The 21,096-nt window shown below is 42.9% G+C and overlaps 1 protein-coding gene across 4 annotated transcripts in view; it reads left to right on the forward strand.

The window, feature by feature from the left end:
- RFX2 (regulatory factor X2) overlaps nt 1–21,096 on the forward strand; it is a 137,430-nt gene that overhangs the window by 43,361 nt on the left and 72,973 nt on the right. The window contains exon 1 of one of the 4 annotated variants that reach the window (XM_067557995.1): nt 11,403–11,516. The exons of 1 other annotated variant lie outside the window; for it this stretch is intronic. The gene's annotated coding sequence lies outside the window, so the exon portion shown is untranslated. Of the gene's footprint in view, nt 1–11,402; nt 11,517–21,096 lie in introns of those variants that run through there. 2 more of the 4 variants (XM_067558013.1, XM_067558030.1) reach the window with 2 other exon arrangements.

Consider the following 21,096-nt stretch of genomic DNA (forward strand, 5'->3'; position numbering starts at 1 on the left):
GTTCCTTGCACTGCCTCCATGCCCACTGCATTCTGGGAAACCTTTGCTGTGGATTCTGGGATACCTACTGGCATCTGAAGGAACGATGGGAACAGAGGTCAAATGTCCATCATCACTTCCACTGTATTCCAGAATTCACTTGGTGCCTGCACTGTTTCCAAATTGATCTCTGCCAGCACGGATGAAGGCCAAATGAAGGCAGTGCACTCTTATCCACTATTATGACAGTAAAGCAGATCCTGTTATATTACAGTGGCCACAGCACGGAGTTTGCTGTGCTTACTAGAGGAATCTTCAGGCAGGAGCTGGTAGAAGAGAACTTGTGCTTTAATGTTGCGCAAGCATTCCTGTAAGTTCTAGCTTCAGAATAGCTATACTTGGTGGACCAATACTTTTGGGCTAGCCAATGAGCACTGAATGGTAGAACTGGATCACGCTGGGGGCCATCAGTGGCTGCAGAAGGCCACGTTCCTGGAACTGTGGGCTAAGCTTGCCTCAGCTCTTCAGCACAAGAAGACCAGGATGAGAATATCCCTCTGCATGGAGAAGCAAGTGGCAATCCCCTTATGGAAGTCTGTCACCCAGATCTCTATCAGTAGTGGGGAACCAGTTTCAGTAGCACAGTTGCGATGGAGGTCTACAAGGCTATTCAGCTCCTTTTGGGTTCCCTTTGGCTAGTGAACACATGTTCAAATACAACTTGCCCTGTCTGCATTAGAATTTTAAAATCTGTTTGTTAAAACACTTTAGCTGACCCATTATCCTAGTCTAGACATGCTCTGCCTTGCACTTGGTGTTATTTCCCTCTGTGCAAACTGGATGTAAAATGCTACCAAATCAGGCCCTGTGACATTTTACATCTCATCTGCACTTTGCACAATTGTAAATGATGACACATGAATGAGCAGGGAAGAATCAGGGACCAAAAGTTCTTAGGTAGTACAGTGCACTCAATATGGACTGGACTACACCACAGACTTTTGTCGACCAAAGTCAGCTTTTTGCACCACAACGATGGTGTACACACTGCAATCTTCCCCCCCACTGACCCAACTCCCCTGATTTTGTGACAACATAAAACTATCTCATCATCCTATATCTGCAAAACGATGCGATCCCACCACTCAGTGCTTGTTTCATGCGCCCAAAAGCAGTGGTGCACCGTATACAGGTGCTCCATGAATGCAAACAGTAATCCGGCGTTGTTTGTTTGCATGTCACACAGCAGGTCAGGTGCCTCAGATTCTAGTTCCAATAGGGAGCTCGTGATATACTGCATGACCAGCCGTGATGTGTTCAGAACACTGACAACAACATTGGAGAGCAGTGCAGGACCCATCCTTTCAGACAGAGATGGCGGGTGCTCAGGAAACTGGGGCCGTTGAAAGATGCTGCGAAACCCAGTCCGAAACTGATGGAATAACGGGACAGAAGTCACTGCATCATAGGACGTTGAACCCACCCTCATGATGCACTGCGATTCGCATCTGCCTTCCCACAACTCCTAGTGGCGAGTTGCACATTGGGATAGCTGCCCACAGTGCACTGCTCTCACTATTGATGCTAGAGCACCAACTGTGGATGCGCTTCGGCAACATGAGTGCTGTGTGGACAGGCACAAACGTAATTACAGCGCTTTTTGATCATTGCTGTAACTTGTATTGACAAAACTTTCTAGTGTAGACTAGGCCGTACATCGCCTGTTGGTGACAGCCCGGAGCCCCTGCCGCTGCCTCCCAGTAAGGGATTGGGGTGGGGAGGAACCCAGGCTCTCCTCCCTTTCCCCTCAATCCCTCACCAGGAGGGGCTAGTGGTGCTCTGGGCTGCCAGTGTCCCCCACTGCCCGTTACATTGGTGGAAGTGCTTCTGGTGAGGACACGTATGCCGACAGAAGGCGCTAGTGTGGATATGAAAAACCCCAGTAATTACTGCGTTGGCTGTACATTTGATCTAACTTAGGTCGACATAATTTCATAATGTAGACAAGGCCTCAAGTGCGTGAAAAATCCACACCCCTGAGAGTCGTCCTAACTCCCAGGGTAGACAGTGCTAGGTCAATGGAAGAATTCTTCCGTCAACTTAGCTGCTGTCTTTCGGGAAGGTGGATTACCTGCACTGATGGGAGAACCCCTTCCATCGGCATAGTTAGTGTCTACACTGAAGCGCTACAGCGGCACCGCTGCAATGGTGTAGCTGAGCCACTGTAGCATTTTCAGTGTAGATGTACCCTTAGCACGGCTGTTGAGGCCTTCAGCACTGGAGCTGGTTGAAAAAAGGTTTTATTGGGGGGAGGGCGGGATGGAAAGTGATGACTTTTTTTGTTTCATTTGAAATTTTTTATTTTTTTAAACAAAAAATTCAAAACATTTAAAAAAAAAAAGTTTCATTTTAGCCATTTGTCTCTGTTGTGTCTTCACATTGGAAAAAAGGGAGTGGGGGTAAAAAAAAGTGAAGGAAAATGGGGTGCTTTTCCCCCCATCGATACTGAAAACAATGGTTTAATGTTAGTGAGACGAGGTGAGTGAGGTCATATCTTTTACTGGACCAGAGTCTGTTGGTGAAAGAGCCAAGCTTCCGACTACCCAGAGCTCTTCGTCAGGTCTTTTCATGCTGACATTTTTCATAGAAAAACTTGAAATTTCAAAGGACCCGGAATGATTCCATTCCACAAAACATTTTGATTTCTTCAAAACACCTTTTTTTTTTTTTGGTCAAAATTTGTTTAAGTTTTAACACTACAACCAGTTTTATTGAGCACACATTACCCAAGGGACTAGATTTTAGTCACTTCATAGGTCACTTTTAGAGAGGAGTGTGCCCTCTTGCGGCTGACTGGTATAAATGCAGTTCACTCATGCTACTGTGTATGGTCTGTCTACTCCCTTAGCCGGAAGATCACTGTGTCATCATTAACAGCTTTCTAGAACTAGAAGACTTTCACTGAATTGATGTTAGTCCTGAAGGGACTGGAATGGAAGTGATGAGATCTGGCTTACACAACAGGTGCAAGAAACAGGGAAGAATTTATTCTAGTGACCAGCTTGATACACAAACAATGAAAAGCTTCTAATTAAAAATAATTAAAACCAGCAGGGAATTGGCTAATATCTGGAGTTTGGAGGGATTTACTAAGGGATTGTGTACTTGACATTAGGTTGCATTTCAGACTACTACAAGATAGGATGGGACAGGGCAGGTAATGGGCCTGATTCTTCTTTACCTTCAGTCCCGTAGACTATAAGGTCAGAAGGGACCATTAAGATCATCTAGTCTAACCTCCTGCACAATGCAAGCCACAGAACTTCATCCACCCACTCCTGTAATAGACCCCCTAACCTAAGACTGAGTTACTGAAGTCCTCAAAATAATGATTTACAAACTTCAAGGTACAGAGAATCCACCAGCAAGTGACCCCATGTCCCATGCTGCAGAGGAAGGCGAAAAACCCCCAGGGCCTCTGCCAACCTGCCATAAGGGAAAATTCCTTCCCGACCCCAAATATAGTGATGAGGTAAACCCTGAGCATGTGGGCAAGACTCACCAGCCAGACACCCCTCTGGTGCTGTGGGTGCAGAATGCAAACATATCAGGATGGCAGTACAGGCATACATGTCTACACAAGGTACAAAGCATGCCCTGGGACTAAAGTAACCATATATCTGTTTTACTAGGACAGTCCCAATTTTTCATAGTTTTTCGCTTAGGTGCCTGTTCCATTATAAAAACTGACATAGGCACTTAATTCACTTAGGCATTTTACCCAGAACATCCCAGGAACATCTTCTGGGACACCTGAAATGTCCCACCTGTTCATTTAATCAATCACAACATTTAAGGATTTTCCTAATCTAGAGACTTATTTAAGATGTGGCTATAAGTAAGTAGAACATGTTCTGTGTTTGGGGCAAAGAGAAAACCTGAACAATCACATACCCTCTCAGAGCTATTTTTTCCCCCAGAGTGAATGTTAATACTTGCTCAGTGCTTCATGATACATTCATTTACAACAGTAAATTGTAGGGGGAAATGCCCATGTCACTGGCAGTAGCAACACCAGCAACTACTTTTTTTTTTTTTTTAAAGCCTACTTTAACCTTTTGTATGAGCATGTTGTGATCCTAAAAATGGGGACACTTTTGTAGTGATATTTTTTGATTTTGACAATAAGCACGGCTTACCTGAGGACTCGTCTACACTACAGAGCCTTTGCTGGTGGAGCCCCCTATTAAAGACTTCTGTTTACAAAACCACTTCACCTCCCCAAATGACATTAGGTAAACTGATGGAAGCATTCTTCTGTCAGTATAGTTATGGCTACACTGGGGTTTTTGCTGACACAGCTGTGTTGGCTGGAAGGTGTGATTTTTTTCACAATCCTAGCCAACATACTATGCTGCCAAGACGCTGTACTTTAGATTAAGACTGAGACTCTGGGATAAAATCAATCAAAACCTACTTTTCTTTGAGCTGTCCCTCATGTGTCTTTCCCCTCACTCCCAGCTACGTGCCTTAGGGCTTGTCTACACACAAAAGTTGTACTACTCTGACTATACCAGTATATTTAAAGCAGTACAACCCCCCTTCTCCCCCCCCCCCCTCCAGTGTGTTTATACCAGTATAAGGCATTTTATACCACTATAATTATTTTGGTTTAATAAAAAAATCACACCCCTAATTGACATGGACCAGGGTGTGGGTAGTCATGCCTAGTGGTTGGAGCAGTGGTGGTTGTCAAACAAGTGATTCTGCCGCAGCCTAGCTGGGCTCATTAACTAGCTTGAGGGTTGAGCTGACGAGCTCCAGGCCCAACTGAGGGAACTCTGGCCTGGTCTACACTAGGATTTTACATCTGCATAGCTATGTCTCTCAAGGATGTGAAAAATCCACACCACTGAGATGTAGCTATACCTATCTAACCCCTGGTGTATATAGTGCTAGGTCGATAGAAGAATTGTTCCGTTGATCTAGCTACTGCCTCTTGGGGAGGTAGATTACCTACACCAACAGAATACATCCTGTCAGCCTATGTAGCATCTACACTGAAGTGCTAGTTCCTCACATGGACCAGTACAAAAACTGTGTAGACCAGGACTTAGTTCTCACAAACCGTCCTGTTTCCCCTGAAGATGAAAGTCCAGTACTGGGAAGTTTAGGTGAACTTGATTTTTTGTAGTAAATCCTTTGCTGGTATGTTCTGTAAAAGAAGATTGATAATCCTTTGCAATCTGGAAGTAACTGGACTACTAGGATACTCCACTGATGTAAATTTCATACTCTCCCATGTCTTAGGATGTGAGGCACTTAGCCAAAAAACATACAGAAAGAAATTCAGTTTTAAAGCTTTCCCCTGAAAGTTACTATGGTGACCTCTGTCATCTGTACTTCCGCTGAGCTGCCAGGTGTGACTTCCTGTGATGAAGAAACTGAAAACTTCAGGCTGCAATTCCACTGGATTAACTTTTCTGCAGAGAAAGGCAAAAAGATTTCTTTAAAGCTCGATTGTTAAAGCAGGCATTGCTAAGCAAAGCCCATACACAGGATGGAAGCTGAGCCACAGTACAGAGCTGCTGGAATGGATAAGCTTTCATTACCTAAGTCCTTACAACCAGAAGCTAGAGTGGAGGGGAGAGCACAGCCTTCCCTTCTCTGCTAAAAGCTGCTCACAGCATCCTTGTGATGGAGGTAAGTATTGGAATGAATCCAGGGCCATCTTAGAACTGTGCAGCGCACTGTGGTCAATTTAAACTTCACAATAACAGCTGGGGTAGAACTCAGATATTCCTGCTTTCAAAACACAGGCCCCTGCTACTTGGAAGGGTTTTATTTGTGAGCATTGAGCAATACTGCTGCCAACCAGCAGAGGCCAAGGGAAGCCGTAAAACATACACCCTTATCCAGATGGTGGTGGTGTAAGTGGCTTCTTCAGTTGAGGGGAAGATGTCAAAACCTGTGATGGTGTTCCTCATGTATATGGCCAGGCCATATTTCCGATGGTGGTGGCTAGTTGTGAGGTTGTAACAATGGATACAGCAGTGGCTAGTCTGTTGATCATTGGAGACGTGGGTTTCTTGGAGCATAAGGACATCGATGTTATGCGTCTTCAGTATGTTTGCGAGATACTTGCACTTTGCCCGGGAAAGTCCTTCAATGCTGACATAACTTCCACGTGTACACCAAGCTTGACGCAGCCCCAAAATGTGCAGAGTGCAAAAGTGTCTGAAAGCTTAAAACTGCACCTGTATTCCCCTTCCCGAGGCCAGCACGGGCACTCACTTCTAGGCTCCCAGCTCCTCAGCTGTTCCTTTCTTGGGCGGAGACCCACATGTCTCTCCCTCTTAATCAGGGATTTTTCCAGGCTGCAGTTCCCTGCCTGCACTGTGAGGACCCCAGCATGCCTAAAGAGACATGTGTCTGCCCTTTGCTTTCTCCTCAGAAGCTATAAACAGTGTAATGGTCCACAGTTATGTTATGCCACAGCTTTTTCTAAGGAGGCATATTTATTCTTAAGGTGAAAGTATTACTGAGGAAACAATAAAAAGATCTACATGCATGCTAAAAAGCTTATCAGATATCTTCCCACCTTCAGTCCTTCCAATCCCTCCCAGAAAGGATTGAGGCCCTCCTGGACTGAAATACTCACTGTTTTCTGCATCAGAAAGAAAGCCTACCTCTGAGTCCATTTAAACTCAGGCTATTTATCCAAAAGTCCTTTCTTTGTCTGTTGATCTCTGGAGAATCCAGTTTGAACCAGTATACGTGGGCGTTCCCAGTGGTGATACTTCTCTGGAGGTGTTAAAGCCTGAGAGAATTTGTCTAATCATCCCCCAATGTTTTTAATTTCTGGAAGACTGTGGTGCGCCTTCCCCATGGTATTACATACAATCCCTGGCCAACGATGCATAAACTTAATATAAATCAGATCTCCCAAAGATATTGCAGGAAATTGTCATATTTGTCACAGTTTCTCCAACCGACACAGCAATGGGGTATCTGAATAGGTTCACTGAACTGTACCTTGTTCACTGCATGTGTGTGTGGGAGGGGCAGGAGGTCTTTCAGATAAGAATTAAAAAACTAAGGGCCTCTGTCTGCATTGCATGGACATTAAAGACCCCAGGTTCTGATTCTCCATCATCATGTGCCTCGTGCAGTCATTTACACTAGTGCAAAGTGAATGTAAATTGTGAAGCTAAGCATAGGAGCAGTCTAGACCCACTCTACACTTGCTTTGCCTGTTAGAAATGTCTTCATAAGGTGCATGGCAACAGAGAATCAGCCCTCCCTTCCTCCCCCACTTTTTAAAGCTAAAATTCATTTTTCCTAACTCAGAAGGATGAAGGTCTGAATCAGCCCTGCTGCAGTTACAGCTTGCGATTCCCTGGCATTTAAGGATTTCAATCCTGATGTCTAGGTTACTAAGCCACCAGTCTTGCTGCATATCATTGTGGGTATGTTTTATAACAGAAGGAATGAAGAATGGGCTATCAGCCATCACTGAAAACTAAGTAACAATGACTTTACAGGTCTGATTTAAGATAACGAACTAAGACAATATTGTCACCAAGGTGCTAAATACAGGACAATTATGCATTTGGGCAGTTCTGAAGTAGTTATATTTGATTTGTCCCCATAGAGAGGCAGTACATATTCCCACTTCTTTTTAAACCGACCTACATTTACAATCTCTGCTTTAAGAGCAAAACTCAATTTAACCTTAACCATGAAACCATGACTAGTGCCTCCATAATAAGACTATAAAGATCCCTTCATTGTAGAGAGAAACCTCTTAGAGTCTAAACAGTGTTTTAGAACTGTTTTAACCTTCCCAAGGGTTTAAACCTGCCAATCATCCTGAAATACAAAGGAGAATGACAAAAAGCAATGTCAGTGTCTCCATCAAAGACCTCATTTCTCAGGGGATAGAAGTAAAACTGCAGCTCAGGTGAAACAACAGAAAATAAGGGAATTTGGCCATTCTTTGTGGAAAGTCACAGAGAATGTTCCCAGAACATTCCCCTTCCTTATGCTGAGCAATGGTGGTCTGTAAATTGGTTACAGGCTGTTCTTTACCACTAATCTGTGTGATTGCAGGATCTAAAGAAGTCTGCAAAATAATCCAGAGGTCCATACTACATTAACAGGTGGGGCTCGGTCTCAGTTCCAGTCCTAGTCCTTTTCTCTCCAAGGTCAGCATGAGTTGGGAGCGCTGCAGCTGGTCAATATTAACAGCAATAGGAGTTACTCTTGCTACTTGGAGAGGGTCTATGCCTGCTGATTTGTTTTCATAGGGAACAGAATGCTAATTTCTGTCCTGCTCAGAGGATGCTGCCAGGGTGGGCATGATGTTCTGAGGAGGAAGTGGATTTGTGTTCTGCTTTATGGGAACAATATTTTTTCCCCAGCGAGAGGGAATATAGCCTGTCCTTATGGGCCCAAATCTTGTAGTCTCCATACAGTCTAAACTCCCACTGGAGTCTGTGGAACTTCTGGAGGTGCACTGATTGCAGGACTGGGCCCTATGGTGTTAGGTTAAGGCTTTAAACACAACAAAAACCTGTCCAGTCTTCCTGGGGGCTAGAGGAGACAAGCAGATCCTCAGGAAGTAGAGGGAGTACAGCATCAGCATCAGGCTCTTCTTTTCTCTGTGGCACTCCCTGGGGATGGGGCACCTGTAGGATTTGGAGGGTGGGGCAGTGGGACTCTTGACCATTCTTGCCCTCCCTTGGAAGGGGAAATCTGCACTGAGGCTGTTATTGCTTAAAGCAGTGGCATGACAGACTCCATGCCTGTGCTCACCTTTGAAGGGACATTTGCACAGGTGAAGACAGCCGGCCTAAAGACAGAAGGGCCCAGAAGAGAAGGAACGGGGAATTCTTGAGATCCAAAGAGTGGGCTCTTCTGTGTCCCCATCTGAGGATGGAATTTCCAACCTCTCCAAAGAGACCACAGGTTTGCCTCTTGTTGGGCAACTTCTACGCTTACACTCAGTGCAGAGGAATTTGTACGTTAAAAATAAAGACGAGTAAGAATCAAGGAGACTCCAGCTTTTGAGAATCTCTTTGTCCAAAGGTTAGAGGTTTAAGTCCTGTGTGTACAGTTTGGTGTTTGTGGGTCTGTTTTTCAGCCCCATAATGCTAGGCACTGTACAAACACATAACAAAGAGACAAGGGTCTTGGTGTGCAAGCCCCATTTTGCAATGGTGTAGTATGTCTACATTAGACGTTTTCATCAACATCATTATACTGCTGCACATTTTCCTAACGTTTGGCAAAGCCCTTTTTAGATGCGCCTTAGGTCACTGTGCAATCTCAGCCAGCAGATGTCTCCTTAATACACACTCTAGCTCAATTCATACACACAGCTTAACAGGGAAATGGACTTTCCATTAAAGCCATTCAATTTTATAGTCATACATTCTGTAGAATATATCTTGTCTGGCTCATGAAAACCTGTAACACACATTCCACTCAGAAACAATCCTGCTGACAGATAATTTGTATCAAATGATAGTTTCATCCAATCCCAAATCAAATTACAAACACCAAGTGTAGGAAGTGCTTCACCCAGAGTTGAAATACAGCCCCTCTGGGGTGAGAAATGGCAGCTGTTTAACAGCACACAGCAACATTACAAAACAGTATTTGCTGTGTTATTTCTAAGGACATTTGCATTAATACAGGATCTCTGCTCTCTTTCTACTTTGGCTGCTGGGCCTCAATTCAAACTGTAATCCTCTGTTTGTTGTTTGTGACTTCACAATGGATTACTATGGAAACGATTTTGATGTCATGGAGAATTATTAGTTCAGGTAGGGAGAAATAAGCAGCAAGAGCAAATAAATTCTTAAGAAACAAAGAGCCTGTTTACATGCAAATGCCCATGTGTGGTAAAGGGGTGAGGGAACAGAAATGCAGCTAATCTATAAGCAGACTCTTTCCAGAGAGAGTTGGCAGTTACTCATGATGCAACAACAACTCTTTAATATTTAACTGGAAAGAATTTCACTTGTAAAAAATGCTAATAAACTGAAAGGTGGAGATTCAAATATTTAGTCAAATCTATCTATCCAACAAGTTTATCCATCAATAGCCACTGACCTGCTGGGTGACTATGGGCAAGTCCCTTCCCCTCTCTGTACCTCTACTTCCCCCCACCCCACCCATTATTTGTCTTATCTATTTAGACAGTAAACTCTTTAATACAGAGACCATCTTTCTCTATGTTCTCATACAGCACCTAACACAATCAAGCTCTTGATCTTGGCTGGAGCCTCTAGATGTTACAAATCATATGAAAACACATGAATTTGTAGGGAGAAAGGTGAAAATTCATAGTAAATAAGAAGGGAAAATACTAAGCATGACCCATGGCTGTAGGCTGGGAACTTTGCAAGTCTGACACTGTAAGCAGGGTCAGTTCTAATCAGTGCATGGATAAAGGAACATCAAGGTTGCAGGGGTGGTGGAACAATTTTTTTAGTAGGGGGGCTGAGAGCCACTGAACCAAACTGTAAAGCCTGTATATAATGAAAACCGCTTCAAGCCGGCAGTCCCAGCACCTATGCAAGGTGGTGCGGTTACTTAGAAGTTGATTCTCATCTCCGAGTTACCATTGAAGCAAATGCCACAGCATGGTGACGGAGGGGTGGGGAGTGGGCTGTCTTTTGGACCAGACTACCTATCTTCATCAAACACCTCATGGGTCTCTTCGCAAGATTAGGGGCATGAGCCCCTCTCCGAGAGCAAATGGAGGGTCTGACTCTGCTCCCCATTCTACCCCCATCCAATTCAGTGCCTGCCCCATTTTGTTTCCTTTTCAGCCCCTACAGCATCCTCTCCTCCCATTAGCCTGGGCTTCAATCCGCCCCCACAGCCCCAGCCTATGCCCATTAGTCCCTGCCTCCCCATGGCCCCTATTAGTCCTCGCCACTAATGAGCCCCCACAGCCACATTACCCCCTTCATCCCGCCCAGCCCCGGGCCTCACCCCCATTATCCCCACAAGCCCCGCCCCCATTAGCTCCGCCTCCTGGGCTGTTCCCTGCTGGGGAGGGGGAGGAGGCAGACCGGCTGAGCTGACTTCCCACTTCCCGGCGTCCCCCGCTCACTGCGCTCCCAGACCCGCCGCGCCGGGCCGATGGAGGCAGGCAGGTCAATAGGTCGTGCATGCTCCCGCCCCTCCTAGCCACGCCCACTGCCGAACGCTCTCGCCTTGTCTCCTCCCTGCAGTTGGAGCGCCAAAGCGCGCGCCAACTCACGGCCCCGCCCCCACCCCTTCTGTGAGCGACAGCCCTAGGGCCAACCAGCCGCCGAGCACCCAGACCCCGCCCCTTTCCCGGGAAGAAGGCGGGGCATGACCGTGACGTAAGACGAGAGGCTAGCAACAGTTGCCTCGAGACCCCGCGCGAGGCGCCATAGTGACCGTAGCCCTGGAGACTGTTACTTGCCAACGGGAGCAACACGCAGCCCCGGCGGCTGGAGCCCAGCGCAGCCCGGGGAGCCCGGCGGGGAGGGCAGGTGAGAGGACAGGGATGGGATGGAGTCCGTGAGGGGAGGTGCCTCCCCTCTCGGCTGCCCCACCAGCTCTGAGGTCGCACAGGACTGGCCCAGGAGCTGGAGTGACCTGGTGTGCGGGCTGGAGTGAAACTGGTTTGGGGGCGAAGGGCAGGAAGGGATGGGTCTGGTTTGTGCGGGGGGGGGGGGGGGGCCAGGAGTGACTCCGATTTGCGGTGAGGGAGGGGGCAGTAGTGGCTCTGGTTTGTGCCGGGGGCAGGAGTGACTCCGATTTGGAGAGAGGGAGGGGGCAGTAGCGGCTCTGGTTTGTGCAAGGGGGCTGGAGTGACTTTAGTTTGGGGCCATGGAGGGGAGCTGGAGTGACTGGACTGGGGTGGACTGGTTTGACTCTAGTTCGTGGGAGGGGGCAGGAGTGAGTCCGGTTGGGGGGAGGGAGGCGGCACGAGTCACTGGATTGGGGTAGAGTGGTGTGACTGCAGTTCCTGGGAGGGGGCTGGAGTGACTGGTTAATGGAGAGGGAGTTGAAGAGCCTGTGGCGGGACAGGGAGGCTGGAAAGATTCTGGTTTATGTGGGTGGGGGCTGGACTGACTGATCTGGAGGAGTGGGGCTGGAGTTAATCTGATTTGTGCCATGACTTCCTCCTTGGCTTTTGGCTCCATGTTATTTATTATTAATGTAACTTATTTTTTCGGCTGCCTCTTTGCAAACTTTTTCCTGTGGGTGTTGGGAGCGGTTGCTCAGGGGTTTCTCTACCCAGCCCCTGCCCGAGGGATTTTTGATGGTTGAGAGGCTTATTATCAGATGATGTACACACCACGCTGGCCTCTCCTCTGTGTTGGAGGGAGAATGCCACAACACCACTCTCCTCCCAACATTTTCTCCTGCCTTTGGCGAAGTATTGCTTTTAACTAATTGCAGAGAGGTAAATTGAGTGTTCTTACCATTCTTCATAATGCAAGATAAAGGGGACATTCAATGAAATGGAGAGGCAACAAATATAACATTTATTACATTTATTATTATTATTTTTATTATATTTATATTATATATATATTTTATATATATAGTATATTATATTTATTATTTTATTATCATTATTTAAAATATTATTTTTACCCAATGCATATGTAACTTGTGAAACTCACTGCCACAAGAGCTTAGAGATATTGTACAGAGGATTATACATGTATGTGGATACTGAGAGCATCTGCTGTTTTCATTAGATAGGATAAGATTGTATAAAGTGTCTAAACCCTTGTGCTTCTGGGCATAAACAAACCTCCACAGATAGAGGTTAGGAAGAAACTTCTGCTGTGGGTAGATTATTCCTTCATTGTCCACTACAGAGTTTCTTGCACCTTCCTCTGAAGCATCCAGTTCTGGCCACTGTCAGAGACAGGATACTGGACAAGATGGAGCCACATTCCTTTGAAACATTTTTTCCCATTTTTTAAGGGTTTGGATTTTACATTTTCTCTAATATTTTTCTTCACTTAATTCTTTCTTTCATTCAAAAGATCTCATTTAATTTTCATCTCTTTACTTTCTTCCCTTTCTTTTCTATCACTGTTGTTCTGCAACTTTTCCAGTCAACACCATCATTTAAAATGATTTAATAGATTTCTTTTAAACTTAGTTATCTTATGTAAAAAAAACCAAAACACAAATAAAAATCAGCCTTGGCACTTGTGTGGCAATGAGTTGTTTCTTTACGCTTTGGTTATTTTGGAAGTGAGAGAATTGATACATATGTTAGGGAGTTCAATACCTCTACCGATGAGAAATGTTTTCCTTCTATTTTCTGTGTCCTGAATGTCAGATTTTGACGTTTTGTTCCAAACAAAAGTATTCCCTGAAAGAACAATTAGCTGATACTTTGGATAGTGCTATGTAACCCGTTCCTTTTACTCCTTAAAATGTTGTAAGTTTCTGGATGCATGGCGTGAATGTAAATTAAAAAGAAGGAAAAATGGTAGCTGACTCAAGTAACTTCTTTTTAAAGGAAGTAGCATAAACTGTGCTCCCTTTTCCCTCCTCCCCTTTTTCTCCTGGGCTTTTCTATTAACTTCACATCTAGCAAAAAATAGTTTGGTTTCCAGCTGTCATTTATTTGATTCAATTCTCTGGCGCTAACAAGTCTCGCTCTGTTTTTCTTGCAGTTAGAGTAATATGTGAAAAATCTAAACAGGAACTTTGTGAAGCACATGCTGGCTATTCTTAAATTGACTGCTCCTGTTTGTTTTGAAAGATGCATGTTGTGATACACTGAATCTCAGTATAAGAGACGGTGCACCTCGTATGTGTCTATGTAAGACAGTTCCTGCAGACTGACTAAATCCATTATTTAACTTAGATACGAAACATCCTATTTTTAATCTTATTTTATTTTTTGAAAGATGCAAAATCTTGTTTATTGATAGTACTTGATGCAGAGCTGAATGAATATCTCACAACAAATGAGTTAATTTATTTTTCTGCACTTGGAATATACACAAACAGATTATTGACTTCTTTAATTTCATTCATTGTTCAAGACTATTTAATATGTTTTTGTTCAGTTTGTTTGCAATTTTATCAACTGTGTGATTTGATTGAGAATAGTTTCCTGTGAATATACAGTAAGCACTGCACAAAATAACTTAATTAGTGGTGATTGGTCAGAAGGAAAGATGATCTTGTGCTTGTAGACTTGGACTCCAAAGACCTGAGTTCAGCTCCTGTCTCTGCCAATTACTTTCTGTGTGACCTTGCTTTAGTCAGTTAGGGCCAGGTTTTCAGCATCCACAATTGGCCCTCAGTAGCGTCCACTGTGACGCTTATGGCTACGTTTTGAAAATCTGGTGCTGAGATCTTTTTTGAAAATCTTGGTATTGCCAACACCATTAAAAAATCATGAGATTAATTTAAAAAGAAACCAAAAAATAATATTTAAAATGTGCCTTCTTTTTTTGGAACCTCTAAAGTTCATGTTTTCAAGCTCTTCTCTGAAACCATGAGGGCTAGAAATGGACTCTTTTTAAACAAAAGGTAAGAAGAGTCTCACGTAATCATCTGACTGCGGGAGCTGGAACTTTAAGAAAAACAACAAATATAGTGAGAGTTGGCAACACTTGGCTCATGGTTTCTCTGTGCTTTGGTTCCCAGTCTATGAAATGGGAATAATACTAGTGCTGAGAGGATAAATGTATGAATGTTTGTGCGATCTTCCAGTACTACAGAGGACTGAGAGAGGGGCATAGAAGTACATAGAGATTCCCTGGTATTGTTTCTGTTCTCTGAAAGCCTGCTCAAGCCCTTCTGGCTTGATTATTTATATGTGCAAATTTGAAATTAATTTTCTATATAATATTGGGTATGTGACTTGGAAACTTGTATTCTGTGAAGTTTTGTGCCAGTTCCGTATATCTCTTAAATCTCTGCTTTATCACAATAATAGAGGAACAAACATGGAAAAGTTCTGAGCATACACAACTTCCACTGAAATCAAAGGATGTTGTGGATATATGGTATCTTCCAGGATCAGACCCTTAAATTGCAAATTTATAACTTCAATGCTAAAGGGAAATAAAACACAGTTACTTCTTTTTAACCTAGACTGTTTCTTTTTGCACCCCACTCATATATTTTCTAAGTCAAACTTGTTCAGGACTGACATGAAACTGGCTAATCTCAATGGTTATCATGTGTTGCTTTTCTTGCTGGCTCAAAATTAATAATTGCGTAATAAAACAAATTATTTGGCAGTTTTTAAATTGCTTGATATTTGTAAAACTCCAGAAGACTGACAAATCTTAACTTTAATAGAGATCTGTTTTCTTTTTTTAAGTACATACTGAAAACATAGATGACTGAATTTATATTTTGCCCAGTTGTCCAGATTTAGTACTGAAAATGTTCTCTGAATCCAAAAGTATTTTATGGAGCACAAAGACATGAGGGCATTGCTGATTCAATAGTTTATCTTAATGCTACACTCTTCAGCAAAAGTTTCTGCTGAAGACTGCTGAGATATATTTAAACCCCCTCCCTACTTCTCTAGAAACAAATGCCAGCACAGTTAATGTCTGGAAGCATACCAGCTGGAGCACAGTGCTGTCCTACCCAGCATGCCAGGACTCAAAATGGGGTGCTGAGCAGACAGTATAACTTATTTGAGCATTGGTCCACTGCAATCCTGAGATTTGAGATTATATTTCTGATACATGAAACATATGGATTTTTCTTTTGTGCTGTCTGTGCTTTGAGACTAGGTATTTTGTCTTATTTGTACTGGCAATTCTTTATTCCTGTGTTCAAACAGTCACAAATCCACCTTATTGTCTGAGAATGTTCTGGTTTTCTCCAGTTAAACTGTCCCCGTTTCTGTGTGTAGCATGTGAACTAATTAGGCTGTGAATCTGTTAATGGGCAACTGTACATGATCTGTCTTTTCAAGATAAGCCATATACACCTTAATACATTAGGTAACTGGGAATCTTAATGTACAGGCAACCCACTTACAGAGAATTTCTGTTCATAATGAAGAATGCAAGACATTAATTATTTCAGTGCACTGCTCTGTGCAAATCCTCTTTCTAGCTACAGGGAACCGTCAGCTTTGAGTGAAGATGTTCTATGAAAAACTGCTGTACTTTTGTTTCAACTAGCTATTAAAGAACAAATAGAAAATACCTAAATTCTGCAGACACCATTCAGCGGGTTTTCTTAAAAGTGTGTTGAGTTGTGTTTAGACATATGGTTTCATCTTTTTGATCAATGAAGTAATTCTGTTACTTCCCCTTGTTTAAAGAATGTTCATATTTACTTATGACAGGGAGGTAATCCTTTTTATTCTGTATGAAGTTGAAGAGTGAGGGACGCTTTTGAGGGGTGTTGATGAGACTAGGGGAAAACACCTCAGGAGATTTCTGTGCAATGTAAGAGCCGTAGGACTTCTGCCAAATCGTAACCTTCAGAAATTTTTGATTTGTGTTCTGTTGATCTGGTGCTGAGTAGGATTTGAAGATCTGTACCAATCCTAAATAAGAGCATTATAAAATAATTTACATGTCATAATGTGTCTAGATTCTTTTGTTATTGTTTAGAAGAAAAAAAGTTTATTCTCCTGAGCACAGGGTGCTTTTGGAGGGGCACTTTCTGTATCCCATGTGGCTGGAGGAGCTGGCACTTTGTCTGTATTTGTGTGGTTTATTTTAATGCCCATTTAGTGTGAATCATGTGGCTTTGGCTGCATCTGGCTCTAAACACAGATGGCTTCTCATTCCAGAACTAGATTTTAAAGTGTGCTCAGCTCATATGTAAGTCACAAGATGGCATTAAGATGGGACCTGTATTAATGTACAAATTGCTGGTGGATCTTATTTCTGCAGAGGTACTGAAGTTGCTTAGGGTAAGTGTCCTGGGTGACTTCATTGTCGGTGTCTGATAATTTTTAATTATTTGTACTACGGTAGTACCTACAGGCCTCAATCAAGGATTAGGTGCCACACTGTGTATGGTACTGTACAGAGACATAACTAAGGCCATGTCTACACTATGAGTGTTATGAGGCTGTAGCTATACTGTTGTAATCCTGTATCATAGACACAGATTACAGCAATGGAAGGAGTTGTTCCATCAGTGTAGGAACATCACCTCCCTGAGCAACGGTAGCTAGGTTGACAAGCATTCTTCCTTCAACATAGCTACGTTTACACCGGTGGCTAGGTCAGCATTATTTTACACCACTGTACCTATGTTGACAGAAGTTTTAAGAGTAGACCAGGCTTAAGAAAGTTCCTGCCTCAGAGACCTGACAGTCTAGGAGTGTGACAAGATGCAGCAGATAAAAAAGGAAAGGGAAGAGGGTAAAATGAACATGTTGAACATACTAAGCAGTAGCCTCAGCTCACCACCTGCCTATGCACTGTCAGACAGCTCTTCAGAGTTAGCTTAAGATCATGTGGCTATCATGACAACCATGGGACTGTCCCAGATAGCTTCTGGCTCAACATTCAGATGGCCAAACATTGGAAGTACGTTTTTTGGAATGGAAATAAATGTAATGGTAACTAATCTGTGGAACCTGCTGCTGGATGATATTGTTGAGGCCAAGAGTTTTAGTAGGATTCAAAAAAGAATTGGACACTGATGTAGTTAAGAAGATCCTCTTTTATGTTACATTGAATTCAAATTTTAGAATGGATATAAATCTTCCTGCTTCAGGGCATAAGCCAATTGTTGAGTGATGGGGGAGGAGAAGGTTGGGAAAATGGGGATTCCCCTAGGGCAGAGTATTCCATAGTGTTGAACTTTGAGTGAGGAGGAAGTTGTTGTAGTTGTTGTCATCTGGTACTTTTTCTCTGTAGCACTTTGTACTGGCCAGTATAGGAGGTGGGTACCAAATTAGATGGGTAATTGGTCTGACCCAGTACAGCAATTCTTAGAGGTCATGACCATTATCTCTTCAATTCTGGGACTAGAGTAAAGGTCTTCTTTTGATAGTCCATCCTCAGTGATTAATGGGAATGTGCTGGGTTTCAGAAGTCTCTGAAGCAGAGCATTATTCTATCAAGAGGTCACTCAGTCAGTGGATGGCGGGACACTTTATAATGAACTGTTATCCTAAATTATTGATGCAGTAGCTGTTGAAGTCAGGAAAGTAGCCATTTACATTTGCTGGTCACCATAGTATTTTAATGTCCGCTGTTGTTAGAACAGGAGGAGACAATGATATAGCATTGGTGGCAGAAGTCTTTCTCAACTGTGACCAATGACATCACAAAAAGCTTTTGAAAAGATTATCCCATGGCTTTGAAGAATAACTTCACCTTCACCATAGCATAGCATCTGTTGGGTAGAACTGTACAGGGTGGTTAATCTAGCTAACTTGTGTCTGGTGGTGGAGTATCTCTCACTGAGGAATTTTCATATTATTTTGCAGGTAGGGTTTAATGGAATCTGCTTGAATTATCTGCCACTGACATAGCAAAACCCTGGGTGGCTGGCCTAAAAGCTGAGGCTTTCTGCTTGGGTTTCAGCAGTGCCTCTCACTGAGGTTCTGGAGATGATGGAGGATGTGTGGCCTGCGAGTTAAATCCCTGTCCCTTTTTGGCTGGGGAAAGCCAGAGTGGAGGTTAGAGGGCCTTTACTGGAATTGATTTTCAGTTATTCCTCAAGGTAGGAAAAAAGATGTAGCTTCTCCTTAGGAAACAATTTTAGATCTTTGTTCAGTTAATTTCTTGAGGTCAGCAACCTCTCCAGTTATCATCTTGTCTCAAATCTACCTTATCTGATTGAAAAGTTGAGTGTAAAGAAAGTTTAGAGTCCTTGGATTTCCTTGGCCCTATTCAATGTGATGTTCAGCCTGAGTATGGTGGACAGATGAAACCTATTGTCTTTATTACTATTAATTTGTATACTGTAATACCTAGAAGCCCTAGTCATAGACAAGGATCCCATTGTGCTTGGCTCTGTACATACACAGAATCTCCTCCTGGTGATTAATAAAGATCAGATATTTGTGCTGATTTTTTTTTAGGTCTGTCATGCCTCTAATACGGTTAACCATGAAGTATGGATAATGAGTTTGCAGAACTAGCAAAAGAAAATAGAATTGCTTGAGTGTTTTCTTTTCTTTGTGGGAAATCTCAGAGTAGCATTTGGGGAACTTATCTTCCTCTTCTGCTCTGTGTGTATCTGAGGGATTTAAGAAGGCTAGCAAGAAGTGTGGGCTGCAGTGTCTTCAGTATGCAGATGACACTCAACTCCTTGTTTTCTGATCTGTCATGTGGGATAGAGAGACTTACCTGCTCTCTATTAGAGATTAAAGGCTTGCTGGCTGAGGCTCAACCCAGATAATACTGGGTAATGCTGATAAGGTGAAGAAAGCAGCAGGAGAGACTATACCAGTCTCTCTGACTGCAGGAGTTTATTTGTCTTTCTCCTATTCTCCTGAGGGTCTTAGTTATGGACAGTCTGGGACACAACTCGATGAGGGAAGCAGGAGGAAAGATTTATCAAAGCGTGGCAGGTGGGCAAATCATGCTCCCCTCCCCCCCTTTTCTGCTGTACAGTGGCTTCACAAGGAAACTGAGGCAGGCAGCCAAATTTCATTTTTCTCTCAGGCCAGATATAACAGTCAACAAATTCATCCAGGTTCAGGAGCCTGTTAGGCAGACAGTAAGTTAATACATTTCATTTATCCAGATTATGTTTTTGATTGGCTAGAAAACAGAATTCTATACTAGCCTCTGATAATCTGAAGATCAAGAAAAAGTCAAAGCAAGGAAATTCTGAGATAAGACCAGCACCCTTATCTCAGCTACATTGTGTTTGGGCATTACAGACTGATTCTACTCATCTTCCCTTCAGTCTCTGCATTTAAACATATTTCCTTACAGCACATTCATTAATATAGATAAGCTGTGCAGATACTCTGTTGATTGTGCCTTAAAAAAGCCTATACATATAATATGTATCTGTCATTATTACTTATTGTTTGTATTACTGTAGCACCTAGGTGCCCCAATCATGGACCAGGATCCCATTGTGCTAGATGCTGTATGAACATAGACCAAAAAGACAGTCTTTGCCCCCTAAAACTGACAATCTAAGCACGTGTTCCTGGGGATGTACATCGCAGCGAGGAGAGCAGGCTTGACAGTCCTAAAGGATAATGGGGTTTGTGCAACCTTCCTGATCTATATACCAGGCAGCCTAGAAGCCCAGTCCCTACCAGAGTTCCCTCTGAAGTAGTGCTGCTACTCTCCTGCTTAGGGCTGTGCCTTAAAGTCACAAACTAGCCCTTAACCTTTCTGTGCCTCAGTTTATCCATCTGTAATACTAGAAAAAATCAATGCTGCTCAACCCCCTGAGGATAGGAGATGGAAAGAGGAGATGGGTTGGTTTGTGAGGATTAATTAATGTTTGTAAAATACTTTGAGACTCTTGGGTGACCGATGCTTAATACATGGAAAGTGTCTGTCATAGTTAGTGCCTTGTAGCACCTAACGACAAAGCACTAAACTGTTTCAATGACCAATCCCTCTTTTCACAGATTTGTAGATTTTTGAAATGTTTACGTTCTGGGCTGAGACTTTGCAGCTATATAATAAGTGTGTGTATAAATGAGTATAAATATTATGTATGTTTGAGAAAAGTTTATAACAGAGTTTGCCAGTACAATATTATGTTCTGTAAACTTTTTAAAAGGAGGAAAACAAAAGGCTGGTGCATAAACCAGCCTGAAAGCACTCTAAAGAGAGAGAATTATTTCCAATCTAAAATTATTTTAGATTCCTGCCCTAAAACAACAAAATTTCTTTTCCTAAATGCCATCAAATAACTGTATTCCTATATCATGCACACTGTAATCTTTATTCATGTTCCCTGAAGAATTATCTAATGTTTTGACTTGTGATAAGTCTCCTATTAGTCTATTGTTATGGAATTCGTTATCATAGTTTTCATTTTGGAAGCTGTTTAGTTGAACTTGTGTTCTGATCTCAGACATGCAGAACATTGTTCATGTTATACATTCTGTGAATCCCTCTTCTTCAAATTCTTCTCCACCATTATATAAGACTGCTGAATGTCATATGT

This window comes from Emydura macquarii, unplaced genomic scaffold (genome assembly GCF_026122565.2).
Source record: "Emydura macquarii macquarii isolate MOO-44397 ecotype Brisbane River unplaced genomic scaffold, CSIRO-AGI_Emac_v2 contig_306, whole genome shotgun sequence".
NCBI lineage: Eukaryota > Metazoa > Chordata > Testudines > Chelidae > Emydura > Emydura macquarii.